At 45.5% G+C, this 11,332-nt stretch overlaps 1 protein-coding gene across 2 annotated transcripts in view; it reads right to left on the reverse strand.

Moving 5' to 3' along the window:
• TEC (tec protein tyrosine kinase) overlaps positions 1–9,509 on the reverse strand; it is a 76,207-nt gene extending 66,698 nt beyond the window's left edge. The window contains exon 1 of one of the 2 annotated variants that reach the window (XM_045532972.1): positions 9,460–9,509. The gene's annotated coding sequence lies outside the window, so the exon portion shown is untranslated. Of the gene's footprint in view, positions 1–9,271; positions 9,354–9,459 lie in introns of those variants that run through there. The other variant, XM_045532974.1, reaches the window with a different exon arrangement.
• Positions 9,510–11,332: the final 1,823 nt, after the last annotated feature.

Consider the following 11,332-nt stretch of genomic DNA (forward strand, 5'->3'; position numbering starts at 1 on the left):
AGATTCTACCTTTTCCACATAGTCCAAGAAAAATTCCACAGACACTATATTAAATTTACCCTCTGATTCTCAGCAAGACATTATCCTCTATGAGGCTCTCTTTTCTCATCTATAAAATGGGCATAATATAGATGTTTTTTGCTAAATGGAGCAAGCCATCTCATTATTCATAAATGTGTATAAAACACTCTCAGAAAAGCTCAAAGTCCTTTACAAGCATTAGGCCATGAATCCTTCTGAGGTGGACTGTTAATTATATGTCACTGTGCTTTGTTTAATAGATGGAAAGCCTGAAGCACAGGAACATAACTCCAGATAATAGTTGACTAAGAAATCCAGCTGAGGCTTTAAAGGTTAGAACACAACACCCAGGAAGATGGCAAAGGAAACATCTGAATAGGAATTGATTCAGCTCTAGTTCTTATCAAGAAAGTTACATTAATGCAAAATTCTCGAATGTTGCTGGTTGCCTTGCACACCTAACTGAGCCCTGGTTACTCAAGCAGTGAAGGGTGGGAGGGCTGGAATATCTTAAGGACCTACGATGCCTTCCCGGCTCACAGGAAGGTTCATAAACTCTAGACCAGGTACCGAGGTGAAATGTAGTTGCACAGTTACCATAGCAACCTCGCCACCTTTTGTTACTGATCGTTGGAAACTTTTCTCACCAGACATCCAATAAAATGAAAGGAGGCTCTAGACATTACCAACAAGAACACAGCCTCTGAAGATGGACCTGTCAGAGTCTCCTGGCTTTATTATCTGACCTGTAACTGGTACATAACATGGCCTCAAGGGTTCCAGTAATCCTGTCCTCACTGACACAACAGAGACACTGCCGATCTAAAAAGACAAAAAAGAGGGTAATAGAAACTTCATAGAGCTAATGATTTATCTAGTGACCTACTTAAGACGATTCATAGAAGTTAGAAATCCTTAATCCCAGAATGGCATTTCGAGAAATATTCCTCAAGTAAATAATTCTCAAAAGGGAAAAAAGTATAGCAACACTATGTATTTTTAAAAAAATAAAAAAGAAAAACAATCTAAATATCCAACAATCGAGGGAGTGGCCCAAAATACCATTGTATATTAACATGACAAAATATCAGCTAGCTATTAAAAATGATAATCATTCCTATAAGAAAATGCCTATGTGTAACAATGTTACCCTAAGAAAATTATGCATGAACTAATTATAACATTATAAAGTAACTGCATGTACATAAAGAAAGACTATAGAATTTAGAGTTACATAAACAGTTGTACATAATGCTCCTTAATTATTTTCCAGAAAGTTGCTAAAGATTTTTTTAAAAGTCAAATGCTGATAGAGATGAGGGGGTTCACAAAGATTCTCTTTCTATGGAATGGGTTTGGGGTTATTTTTAATTTCTTCTTCGTAAGCTTCAGTGTTGTTTATATCTTTTAACAATGAATATATAAAACTCTACAAAATAACAACTTTTTTTTTAACAATGGCAGGGACAATCCAGGGAGAACAATGAGAGTCAGAGTACCTTGGTAGCATCCAAAGATCTATCCTCCGTGTGGGGGAGTCAGGAGGATGTGTCAATAGCTCTTAGTCTAGAAAACATCTTCCAACTAGGACTCCAGAACTTATGAACGAGAATTCTTTAATGCAACATTTCTATAGCTGGTTTAAATATGTGACAAAGAAATTGACAATCCTTAAAAAAATTAAAAAGTACACATACCTAAATTTAAATATCTGACAGGATTCATAATCCAGTTAAATCGTACTTCTGTTTCTCTGCATGGTTAAAAGATCAAGCATTTTTATCATCCAAAGCAGAAAAATAAAGTAACCAACTGCCTTCTACAAAACAAAAATAACCCTAACAGCAAAAACTAACTTTACTGCATGCTTAAATCATATTGGGAGAAAAATGAAACTTCAGATCACTCCTTTATAGGAAAAAGAAAGCCACAATTTCATTTTTGGGGAAGTCATGTGGAGATCCCAGAAGTCATGACTGAAACATAATATTGGAGAGTATATGAGGACATGAGAGTTTCCAAACAAATGGTAACATAAAAGACACTGTTGGAACTCCACACAGAACAAAAGAAAAAATTGAAGTTTTTTTTCCTACTAAATTGGGTTAGAATTTCACCAAAATTAAAAATAAAGGGAGTAGAATATTTGACAGGGAGTTTTGCATTATAAGTATCTTATATAGAATATGATAATTTAAAGTCTGTCATTTTGATACCTTGTAGTAAGCATTTCAAAAGCTTTTAACTTTGAAAAATAAAGAACACAGTTACAAAAGGAAAAAATATATATTGTTGAAATCCAAACACAGTCCTCCTTCTTGAGAGATGTAAAACTCACGGATTAGATAGCCTACCCAGCACATACTTCTCCCCCTCCTCCAAAAGCCATTCGTCTTAGCCATAAAAACCAAAGACAATCACAACACTATGCTAAGAAGAAATATAGGGATGGAAAATAATAATAATAATATGTTGTCCTTTCAAGAATGTTTCAGTGAGGAATATTTCTAAATCATATGAGAAACAAATTGAATGCTCTATGCTTTAGTCTATACAGCCAAAGTGAAGTGAAAGTATAATAAGGAATGTAGTGAATTTAGATTGTTGGATACAAATTGGATAATTATGACCAAATATCTTTTTTTCTTAAGTGCAAAGGGTGCAAAATTATCTGGAAAATGTATTCAATACACTGATGAAGTGTTTACTAGATATTGTGCTTTCCCCAGGAGAGTTCCCAATCCAGCTGGGAAGACAGAAAGAACTTACATGAAGCGCTTAGCACATTAGAGAAAAACTACACTGTATGGAAAGAGAGGTTGTAATGATTTCAAAGCTTTTATTTAGAACAGGGAAGGATGCCTGTGGAAGCACAGTGGGAGGACTGAGCTCTGCGGCATCCCCACTGGCCAAGCTTTTGTTCATAATGGCGCCCAGTGGTACAGGCTGAATAAGGCTTTTCTAACCACCCTACCCCTCGCTGTCATCCTGCAGAGATAAAGTCACTTCTGCACCTGCTCCATCATAGCTACCACCAGCGCTCATGTTTTCCATATTCCCCCGTGCACAGCCACCATGATGGGAGTACAGGGCATTGTTTTTCTGCACAGGTGAGATGGTTTGGAAACAATGCTCCTTCTACTTCAATGGAAGGTAACTCTTGTCATCATTCCTCTGTGTGCAATCATAAAAACTGTTCATGTAAATTGACTCGGAGAGAATGCTGGAGGGCCACAGTGCATGACGGGAGCCTGAGCAATGACTAAACTGATAAAATGAGGTTGGGAAAGTTGCGATCATCCACAGGAGCAAAGTAGGTCGGTCGTCTCTGCTCCGCCCGGCCAGAAACAGGAACTGGGTGCGCATTCCATGATGGGCACAGCGTGGAAACAGGAAGCGAGGATTCTGCTGGTGGCAGGAGAACTGCGTGATAAACTGGCCCCCAGCAGGAAATAATGGTAACTTTCATTGAGGCCACATGGCCACCGAAGACACTAGGCCCATCTTTCAGATTAAAATAATATCAGACTTAATAGAAGCTGAGTTTCACTGAAAGGTAAGACATTCAGAGGCCAAGGTGCAAGAATGAATCTTCCTAAACAAAGTGAATTTGAGAAATAAGAACAAGAGCTGTATGACCAGTGAGCTACATACCACCCAAGCTAGGATTAGAGATAGGTTTTTTGTTTGTTTGTTTGTTTGTTTAATTCTTCTTTTTCTTTTCTTTTTCTTTTTTTTTTTTTGAGAAAGGCTCTTGCTCTGCTGCCCAGTCCGGAGTGCAATGGTACCATCATAGCTCACTATAATCTCAAACTCCTGGGCTTGGGCAATCCCCCTGCCTCAGCCTCCCACGTAGCTTGCACTACAGATGCACGCCACCACACCCAGCTAATTTTTTTTTTTTTGTAGAGACAAGGTCTCATTATGTTGCCCAGGCTGGTCTTGAACTCCCAGCCTCAAGCGATCCTTCTGTCTTGGCCTCCCAAAGTGCTGGGATTACAGGCATGAGCCTTGACGCCTGGCTAGAGATAGGTTTTGCTTCCTATGACCACTGTGATCAACTGGTAGTGGACGATTAGAGTGACATAAGAAGGAATCTGAGATCCAAACTGGGCTCAGTGAGAGAACATACCCAGGCTGACGAGAAAATGTTACCTGTGGGTAAAGGAAGGGAAAAATGGCAGCAAACACTGCCACGACTGAATCCAGTCTCTAGGTGGAGGCGGGTAGAGCAATCTATATTCCAGGCACTAATGGTAGTTTGAACAAAAACCTCCACCTCCTCTCCCCGCTGAAAGCACAATACAGTGACAGTAAGGAATTTTTTTCCTTTCATGTATAAATCAGCAAGGATGGAAAGAATGAGAGAAGAGACAACAGCAAAAACACTTCGGTGGGATGATGGGAAGTCAAGAAACAATCTGATTTATACCATGTAATCTCCAAAAGGCTAAATATTCATAATTAAAGGCAATTGGATCGTCTCCCTATGGGGAGAGGGATGAGCTAAAAATAGAAAGTCTTCTAAAAGTCCCTTCAGCTACTCTGAGCAGTCAGGTGACTGCCCCTTCTCTATCCCAGCAAAACACCTGGGGCTTCCTTCCCACTCCTTCACCCCCCAGGATGTCTGTACAAACAGCATGGCAGGGCCATGTGAACATCTGCACACTGGATGCTGAAACCTCCAGCCTTCTTCTCCACTCAGGACGTCAGTGGCAGCCAGGTTCTCCTTCAACCTTCCAGAAAAAGACCGGAAGAGTCTTCTTGGAGGACTCTCAGCAGGCCAAGAGGCAAAGACATCAGAGGTTCCCCAATAAAAGGCCCAGCCAGATCACCCACAGTGAAGTTCCCAGTTGACAACCATCCTTAGCCTCAGCTTTTTAATCCCCCACTCAAATGTGAGCAGACAACCAAGGGCCTTAGAAACTTGAGGAAAGGCTCTAACATGAAAGACAGAGATCTAAACAAATGAAAAGACAAAAGCAACTTGGGGAAACTGAGTCTGTGCAGGAAGGAAACAACTTCCTCCCAAAAAGCATTATATTTCTCACGGAGATAAGAGAAATCACTAAAACTACAAAAGAGAAACAAGAAAAAAAAACAGATACACAAACTATATATACAAATAAATATGTATATATATTAGGAGAACCAAAAAAGAGCTTTTAATTTGAAATATTAAAAAATATGATTACAGTCATGAAAAACTCAATGGAAATCATAGGTGATAAAACTAAGAAAATCTCCCCAAAGGTAGAACCAAGAAATATAGAGGTAGAAATCAGGGAAGAAAAGTTAAGAAAATCAGAGGCCCAGTCCAAAATATCCAATATCTGAATAAGATGTGTTTCTCAAGAACACATCACAGAAAATAAGGGGAAGAAATTACCAATGAAATAATTTAAGCAAATTTCCCAAACTGAAGAATGAATACGTCTCCAGATTCAAAAGAGCCCAGCGCAATGGATGAAAACAGCAAACTGGGCGAAATGTGTCACACCGTGAAATTTCAGGATCGTGGAGGCCAAGAGAAAATCCTACTAATATAAACTTCCAGAGAGGACACGGCAGGTTGGTAACCCATACATAGATTACAAACAAAAATTGAGGAATCAGAACAGTTCTGAATTTCTTAACAGCAACACCACAAAGCTAGAAGGCAATGGAACAATGCCTTCAATATTGCCATCCTAGAATTCTACATTTGACAAAACTATCAATTGTGAGTGGAAAATAGATAGTTTCAGGCATTCATAGTCTCAGAAAAATAGACATCCTATGCATCCTTTTCCAGGAAGGAAAGAAGACTCTACTGAAACAAGGGAGTCTACCAAAATTGAGAAGGCATGTGCTCCAGGTGCCAGGAGATGGACACAGGAGGCAGATGACAGGATGATGATGAAGGGAGGCCCTCAGGTTGGCAGCTGTGCCTCATGTGTAGAAGGCAACCAGTCCAGAGGTTACAGCAAGCCAAGAGGCTCAGGAAGAGACTCTTGGGGAAAATAAAATTGACAGAATACTTGGTGCATTTGAGGGAGGATTTAGAAAACTAGCCAAGAGTTGTGGGATGAATTAATGATGAGTACAAAATGAACAAACAAATCAGTTACCGACTCCGAGGAAAACAAAAAGTTGTGCTTGGCTTGGCTATGCATTTTGTCCTAACCATTAAACAATATTCTGTTTTAACTATTGCAATGATGGGAAAATGGGGAAGCTATCCTTATGTTGGGGGTTGGAAGGAAAAAGAGAGCCAACTCATCATCTTTCACAGTGGGAACTCAACAGATAACGCTGAAAATGGAAAATTCAAGGAACATGAACTACAAGTAATAAATGACAAAGAATTACAAGCGATTGTTTCTGGAAAAAGAGAAATGTAACTTGAATAAAAGTTTAAGCTAAAAAAATGAAACAAAACAAAAAACACTGGCTTCCATGCCCACATATTTTTACATTTGTTTGCTTTTTCTCTGTTTCTCTAAAAACAATCTGTTCTGAAAAATTCCATCCTTGTTTCCTCCAAACAAAAGAAAATGTAATTTTGTACATCCAGACCACAATAGTCATTTGAACTCTAAGCAGTTCAATATGGTGGAGAAATTAATAGTCGTCATCCAATCCAAGAAAGGAACTGTTATAATCTAATCCTTGAGCCAGGGCAGAGATAAAAAGGCAAGCCCAGGTGTACGCATGATTAGAAGTGGAAGCAACCACTAAGCCCCTCTCCTCTGGGTTATTTTTTACTTTTCAACAAAGCTATTTAATGGCATAATCACATGGTACAGGATAATCTTACAATTGCCAGTGACTATAACCCAATTTTACTCCTTTCTAACATAACTGAATGCCCAATCCATGACCCTAATCCAACCAAAGTATCTGACCTCCAAGGCTGGTGATCTGGGTTTGGCTTTGGTTACTCCACGGGCCTGTTGCACATTGGACAACAAGAGAGCACAGTAAAGGCTCTGAAACAAGTGACACTGTGGTCAACAGACACTTACTGAGCATCCACAGGGGACCCAGCACCAGGCTGCAGACCAGCACCCCCACTGACTCTGTGGACCACATCTCCCTACCCTGAACAGAAAGATGATTCTCCGTAGGGGTGGGACTCTGGGAAGTGGTGAGGTGGAAGCCACGCAGCTGGTAGAGCTGGGCCGGGGAGGACAGGCACCAATGTGGTCAACCTGGAGGAACCTGTAGGCAGAGGTGTGGTTGGAGGCCCAGGGGCCAGGCTCCCAGTACTCTGGATGCCCAGACAAGGCAGCCAGGCCAGTAATTCTTCCCCAAGCATAAAAGTAGGCCAGACACTGCCCACAACCCCTGTCAAGGGTCAACTTTGGGAAGTAAAGGTTGCCATTATCTGAGCTTTACCATGGTTTGGTAAAACACAGTCCTTGCCCTTGAGTAACTAGCTACTGAGAAAACATGACTATCCTGATACAGAATAAACTGGGTTGAAACTGCTAGAGCATACATTAATATTCCATATTCTTTCCTATTTGGAAGACATGAAAGTTCTAGTTCAAGGACGTATGTGGGGCAAAGGTATTGCCAACTGGAGAACAGCACTGATTTGCACGTGTTTACACTTGCTCTGTACAGTTCCACTGACCAGAATGCACACATCTTTGTGGGAAGAATCAAGATCATTAACACAAACACACTACAGTAAGAGTCCTGAGTTGGCAAGAGTAGTGACATATTGATCTGATTAATTGGAGAATAGAGAAGGATGGGGAAAGTCTTTCGTAAACACTGAAAACGTAACTAAAGCAAAAAATACTTTCAAATACAGAATGTAAAAATTACCACACTTTTCTTTTCCTCGTGTACATGTAAATCATGGTGGTCCACACTACCTGTGATTCTTGAGGACTAAGGAGCTGCCAGTGTCACAAACTAATCTAATTTGTTAAATCCCAAAATTTATTTGGCAGATCTGCTGGTTTGATGGGGGTTCCCCCGACTCAGCTCTTTAGTAGAGAATAATCTAGAAGTAAATACATTCTCAGAATTTCCTAAGAGGAAAATGAGTACACGCTGGAAAAATACAGGGCTTCAGTGCAAAACTTGTAACTATTTTGGATAAGCTTCAAACCCACTTAGCCGCCAGCCACCCTGCTATTCCAAGTTAACATTTGAGATCAACCCTTCTACTCAAATATTCCAGTCCCCAAGGAATGGCACTGGATGAGATTACTTCCCAACCTGGTACACAGCAAACACGTTATTTGTCCACAAAAGAAAAAAAAAAAAATCAAAAGGAAATTTTTGGATCCGAGGGAAAGTGCACATTCCCGGGTCAAGGTCCGAGTTTTCCCAATAAGTACATATATTCGCCGAGCCCCTGTTTTCAAGATCCAAACACAATTTCCCAGGGGGAAAAGAAAAACAAAATGTGAACTTGATGAGGGGAGGCACTCGGACACGTGCACCTGTGGAACATCTTTGTCTACACCGCCAGCTTTCAATCCAGACTGCGCTGCCACCCAACCCCAAAGGAGGAGTCAAGCCCGCCGCGCATTTCGGACGAGAACCCAAGGCTGAACTGGCCTGGAACCCGGGGGAAGGGTGGGTGCTCGGTCCTGGAACCCGGGGGAGGGGTGGGCGCTCGGCCTGGAACCCGGGGAAAGGGGTGGGTGCTCGGCCTGGAACCCGGGGGAGGGGTGGGTGCTCGGTCCTGGAACCCGGGGGAAGGGTGGGTGCTCGGTCCTGGAACCCGGGGGAGGGGTGGGCGCTCGGCCTGGAACCCGGGGAAAGGGGTGGGTGCTCGGCCTGGAACCCGGGGGAAGGGTGGGTGCTCGGTCCTGGAACCCGGGGGAGGGGTGGGCGCTCGGCCTGGAACCCGGGGAAAGGGGTGGGTGCTCGGCCTGGAACCCCGGGGGAAGGGTGGGTGCTCGGTCCTGGAACCCGGGGGAAGGGTGGGTGCTCGGTCCTGGAACCCGGGGAAAGGGGTGGGTGCTCGGCCTGGAACCCGGGGGAGGGGTGGGTGCTCGGTCCTGGAACCCGGGGAAAGGGGTGGGTGCTCGGCCTGGAACCCGGGGAAAGGGGTGGGTGCTCGGCCTGGAACCCGGGGGAGGGGTGGGCGCTCGGCCTGGAACCCGGGGGAGGGGTGGGCGCTCCTCACGGGAGATCAGCGCCCGCGCCCGGGAGGCGGAGAGGCGGCGGGGGGCCGGATGGCGCGGCCACGCCGGGCGCGCACCTGTCCCTCCTTCCCGGGCCGAAGGGGCCGGTCCCTCACCTGACGCGGCGCGCCCGCGCCCACTGCAGCGCGGCGGGGCGAGATCCGTCCCCAGTCCCCGAGGGTCGCTCTCCGGCCACGTGGAGGTCCCCTCCCGCCGCGCTCAGCGCCGTCCCGAGCCCTCCCCGCCCGGGCGCCCGGGCTCCCGCAGTCCCGGGGCGGCCCCTGCAGGCCCGCGGCGCCCTTACCTGGCTGGAGCGCGCCTGCTGCGCGGAGCGGCAGTGGGAGGGACGCCCGGCGACACGGAGCCGGAGCCCGGCGCCCTCGTCCCCGCCCCCCGATTGCCCCGCCCCGCCCGGCCCCGCCCCGTCCTCGGTCGCCCCGCAGCCTCCCGGCCCCGGATCCCCGAGCGCGCGCGGCGGGTTCCCACGGCCACGGGCGGCGCCGGCCAAGAGCACGTCCCGCAGCCGCAGTGTCAGGGCGCGTCCCTTCTGTTCCCGGGCGCGGCCCCGTGGAGCCTCCTCGGGCCCGGGTTCCTCATCCCGGGAGAACCGCCCCGCGAGGCCGCGTCCCTCCGGCCCGGGCCGCCCGGGCAGTGCCACCTGCGGGGGACGAGGGGCGCCGTCGGCGTCGGGAACGGCGCCTCCCCTTCCGCTAAGCCGCGGCGGCCGGGCGGGTGGCGCCGTGCGCGGAGCCCAGCGGCGGGTTTTAGGAAAGAATAAGTCGTGTTATTGCCCAGCCTGGGGCAGCACGGAGAGTCGTTGGCGCTAGTAATGTTCGTTCGTCGAATAGCAGAAAACAACATTTGTATGAGACTCGCCGTGTGGCAGGCATTGTTCTAGGAACTTTCTTTACATGTATTAAAAATTCTGTGAAGTATATATGTTCAGAATCCCCTGTTTTTACATATGGTGAAAGTGAGGCATAAGGAAGTTAAGTGACTTGTCTAATGTCACCCGACTAGTAAATTGAGACGCTGGGCTTCAAATGCAGTGGTGCTCTGGAGTCTCAGCTCTTAACCTCTGCTGTCCTGACTCTCCAAAACGTGTCCTTCATATGCCATGAACTGATCCCGGCCTGGGGAACACAAGGCAAGGGATCCGCCCTCAAAGAGCTTTTATTGTAGTATGGGGAGAAAGACAATAAGTGATGGTCGACTAAAGGGGAAAAAAAATTAAACTTTTAAAGAATTAAAGTTAGTCTTATTCAGACGTCTTACTGAGGACTATAGACCGAGGCCTACAGCCCATGAGGAGTATTTTAGAGAGGTTCTAGCAGACTCCTCCAGGGAAGTAGTAAAATATCTCAGTTCACAGTTTATCTGCAGGGGGTGAAGATTCAGTAGGTGCAAAATCCCGTCAAACTCGTGCAAAATCCCGTCAAACTCGGGGTGTGAGAGCACATCTAGTTAGAGATTACAGAAGCGTAATCACTGACCTCATCAGATGTTATCTTACGTGCAGGAAAACGGAAGGACTAGGGCCATTTGACTGGTGAGGAATGTAGTGACTCAGGCAGGAGACGTGGGAGTCTGTGAGCTCGCTCCTGTTTTGTCTTCAAAGCATCTCTCCAGAGAGCTGCAGGTTGTCACGGGGCTTTGTGAAATTATGCAGGCAAGCAGAAATGAGCAAACGTGGCTTCTTACGTTTGTTACTTTGTTGCACATCATCCACCAGCCAGTGAAAAATGAAACCATTTCACAGGTGAGAAGTGTTTTGATTAAAATACAGCAGGGCTATGGAATTGAGAGTGAAGGGGAAAGAAAGTCGACTTTAGATGTGGTGGTCCTGGAGGCTTCTCTGCGGTGACAGCTGGAGCTGAGACCTGAATGATAAGACAGGCAGCCAACCTGAAGATGCAGCTGACGGAATGGCAAACAGTTATCACACCTCATGCTGGTTTGGGACTTCAAGTAATGCCTTCCTGTATTATTTCTCCTATGATCACTGTAATAGCCCTGAGAAGACGTCTGACAAGACTCCATTTGACAGGGGGAAAAAAATGAGGGTCAGAGAGATTTTAATGATTTTCCTAAAGTCAGACAATTAGTTAGGGGGAAAAGAGGGGAATGGAAAGAGAGCACAGATTTGGACCAAGGCCTTCTGATTCCAAATCCTCTTT

This window comes from Lemur catta, chromosome 19, assembly GCF_020740605.2.
Source record: "Lemur catta isolate mLemCat1 chromosome 19, mLemCat1.pri, whole genome shotgun sequence".
Taxonomy (NCBI): domain Eukaryota; kingdom Metazoa; phylum Chordata; class Mammalia; order Primates; family Lemuridae; genus Lemur; species Lemur catta.